This window comes from Bison bison, unplaced genomic scaffold (genome assembly GCF_000754665.1).
Source record: "Bison bison bison isolate TAMUID 2011002044 unplaced genomic scaffold, Bison_UMD1.0 scf7180017859102, whole genome shotgun sequence".
In the NCBI taxonomy this organism is placed as follows: domain Eukaryota; kingdom Metazoa; phylum Chordata; class Mammalia; order Artiodactyla; family Bovidae; genus Bison; species Bison bison.
Genome location: NW_011489674.1, coordinates 4572 through 8337, shown reverse-complemented (window position 1 = coordinate 8337; position 3766 = coordinate 4572). Strand labels below are relative to the sequence as shown.

The following is a 3766-nucleotide window of genomic DNA, read 5'->3' as shown; positions in this document are numbered from 1 at the left end:
GGGATGAGATGGTTGGATGATATCACCAACTCGATGGACATGAGTTTGAGTAAGCTCCGGGAGTTGGTGATGAACAGGGAAGCCTGGCGTGCTGCAGTCCATGAGGTCGCAGAGTCGGACACGACTGAGCAACTGAACTGAACTGAAAGATGACCCCAAGTTGGCCTTGTTCTGTGCCCTCCTTGGGCCTGGTGTCCACAGTGACTCAGACAAAGGAGGCCTACTTTGTAATGCTGAGTAGGCTTTCAGGAAGTCACAGAACTCCTCCTATGATTCTTGCAGGCTTTTTTATGTTTAAAATGCACATCAAAAAGTTTGGGATAAAGTGAAGCTGTTTCTGCCTGGTTTCGAACCAGGGACCTTTTGTGTGTTAGGCAAACGTGATAACCACTACACTACAGAAACCATATGGTCAGGTATACCTAGTGACATCCAAGAAAAGCATGTTTGGACACAACTTGCCCTCAAATTTTGAAAGGAAGAGAGCTCTGTGAGCACAGAGGATCCCTCAGGTAAGGAGACTGAGGTTCCTGAAAGGCCCTGGTTTAGGGTTCCTCTCTTCCTCCGGAGCGAGGTCCCTGTGAGCATCCCAGCAGTTAGACCTCAGGATCCCACAAGGAATGCACAGCTTTGGGCCCGAGTGCAGCAGTCACCCCACTGACTCTCCAGTTCTCAGAAGCCGCAGGAGCTGGGACAGTTAGATGTCTCTGAGCCCCAGGCAACCAGATGGTTGGGTGGGGTGGACAAAGTCCCCCCCAGCTGCAGACCCGCACCTCTGTGGCCCTTTTCACTGCTCCTGCGGTCACTGGGCTTGGCTCTTGGAAATAATCGATGCTTTAATCCTACCTGGAAACAAAGAACCTTTTCCTCTGCTCCCATGCACCTGACCTGCATGCTCCTTTCGCAGCATCGCTTCACTGGCATCGTCCCAGGCAAAGAGGTTTCTCAAGTTCCTGCTGCTATGGCTTATTCTAGTCATCTAGTTTAAGTCCAAAACTTTCATCACACTTTCACATTTAGCAGGAAGAGCAGCAAAGGCTGACATCTCTGGTCATCTGGCTGTTTGAAAATATCGAACATCAGAGAAGGAAATGGCAACCCACTCCAGTATTCTTGCCTGGTGAATCCCATAGACAGAGAAGCCTGGTTGCTACAGTTCATGGGGTCCCAAAGAGTCAGACAGCACTTAGCAACTAAACAACAACATATAATACGATTAGTTTTTCATCATTGTGGAAATGATGTTTTAACAATCGATTATCCATGCTACAAATGAAAAGGAAAGCATACCTTACAGAGAACAATGAGTCAATTGTTTTTAGTGGCTCGAATTATGAAACAATATGTTAGAGGCAAACACAGAGAGGAGGAAGGCTTTACTGAGTAGGACATGGACCCTTGGAAGAGAGTAAGCCAACTGTACAAAGATTTAAATACACTTCAGCATGGCAAAAGGTGCCAGAAAGATGTAATACACAACTGGCAGAAAATCACAACACATATAATAAATATATTGTTTAAGAACAGAGTGCTAGGACACACACAAAGCTGTCAGGGAAATAGGCAGTGCATACCAACAGGTATGTCATACTTGAAGAACTCTAAAAAAGAAAATTTGTTAGGCTCTTAACTCCCTTGGTCAGAAAATTACAGATTTATAACAAATCTTGACCTCAGATGGACTAAAATCTAACCTGGTTAATAGGCTGTACCTTTATCAGTGTGGAAAACAGGAGGCTGTTCATCACAACCCATGTAGTGTATCTCCTCTGGTTTGGGGTGGCAAGGTGGCATGGCCTGTCCACTCTATAAATGTGTGTTCCTTTTGAAACAGTAATTCTAGATCTAGGAGTTTCATCCCACTGGAATGTATAGACACAAATGTAAAGAAAATACTGAACATCAACGCTGGCCGAGTTTCACTTCCTGACCTGTATTGAATTCGTTTGCCGACCAGGCCGGGTATAAAGCTGCCGAGGGATCAGGGTCGGTCCACGCAGACCTCACGGTTGTGTATTCCTCCCTTATTGTACTTGAGATTCTTCTTGAAGGACAGCTTTGTTTTACCTTTTATAATGTCTGAAATGCCTTTTATTTGACTTTTTAAATCATCTGGTTCAACAGGTCATGGAGCGCGAATTTTAACTTGGACAACAGAGAGGTAAGGGCGGTTTTCCCAGAAAACAGGTGTCTGGAGAGGTTTTTGGTTTCACCTCACAGCAGGCAGAGTTTCTTCTTGCTGAAAGACTTTAATGCAATGTTGTCTGTGTGTCTGTCTCTGGTTTCCTTTCGAAGTAAAGGGTAACAAGGTTGGGGGTGCATTTGCGTTTCCTCCCGCAGTGGTTTTTCTTCTTTTCTTAGTGCGGCGGTCACCGCGTTTCCTTCAGGGATCCGACCCCGAGGGGCCCCGCCTGGTTCCTCGTGGACTCCAAGTGGAGTCGAGGGTGCGACCGCGCGGCAGCATCCTCACCAGCGCTGGAGCCTGAGTCCCCAAAGAGGCGGACTTGAAAGCAGCTTTAGATCAGGACATTTCAAGAGCTTTCCCCTGCTTTCCTCCCCTCCAAGTCCTAGTTTTCACCTCCCACGTCCAGCCAGAGGAGTGGATTCACAGTTGCATCCCAGCGCTGCCAGCCCATGTCTACTGGACCAGAGGGCGATGGTCGTTTCCCGAATGGGGTGGAGGGACAGCAGGTGCCCGAGGGACCACAGACACATGGCTCCCTGCAGCCGCAAGGGAAGGCGCGGGGCTCCTGAGCCTGCAAGGCGAGCGCGCTGAGGGGACCGGGCCCTGCCCCTGCCCATGAGGCCGGGCCCAGAAGAGGGAAGCCGCCCAGCACTGAGCCCAACGGCCACCCAACGCCCCCACCATCCTCATCCGAGCTTCAGGGTGAGGGAACCGAGCGTTCCACTGATTTCCTGCCTTTATCAGGAAAGTCGTTTACACAAATCCAGAGTCCAGAACAAGAGGGCCTGTGTAGGCCAAAGTCCACATGGACCGAGAAGCAAACACGAAGTCCCAACTGTATGTGGGGTCTGAGGAAAGCCCTGCGTCAGATACTACTCTTGGTCTGAGCCCAAGGAAGTTGGCGTCATCCAAGGTGTGGACACGGCAGGTGTCGTAGGTCATGGGGGAAGAATTGGAATCCAGGTTTGGTGAGAGGCTCTCTTTCTGAACCTGTTTCCTTGTGAAGAGGGGCCACTTGGCTCTCAGTCGGTGGTGAGCAGTCCATCTACTCCCTGATCTCTGACCTGACTCCAGGCCCCTCCCCGATAATGGCTCCAGGACCAGCTGCTTTTCCTCCTGATCAGCTCAATTTGCAGAACCTGACCCTCTTCACCTTTGGGTCTTTGGCTCCAGTCTGCGGTGTAGAATTGAATTTGTTCTCTTTTGTCCTGTTACATAAATCAGATTGTCCCATCTGTGTGCTGGGGCGAGGGAAAGCTAAGTGTCTTCACAAGGGATGAATTTCTTGGCTTTCAGAGACATAACAAGTGTAGCGGGTATAGACGATGTAGGGCCTAGATGAAAAGGTGAGGGGATTTCAGAAGGTAAAGGTATCCTTAAGTCAGCTTTGTCTTGTGCCCTCCTTGAATTCACTGACTGTGGCTTGCTCTGCAACGTGACTCAGAGCAGAGAAAGGAGGGCTGGTTCTAGGGCCAATGGGACTTTCAGGTGGTAAGGAACTGCTCCCAAGCTTCTTGGGTTAAGAAAAATGCAGGTGCACCCACCGCCACACCTTCCACCACCGCCACACCTTCCACCTTT

At 49.4% G+C, this 3766-nt stretch overlaps 1 non-coding gene across 1 annotated transcript; it reads right to left on the bottom strand.

The window, feature by feature from the left end:
- Positions 1-332: 332 nt before the first annotated feature.
- Positions 333-405, bottom strand: TRNAV-AAC. Its single transcript has one exon. It is a non-coding gene; the product is annotated as a tRNA-Val (tRNA).
- Between the last annotated feature and the right edge of the window lie 3361 nt (positions 406-3766).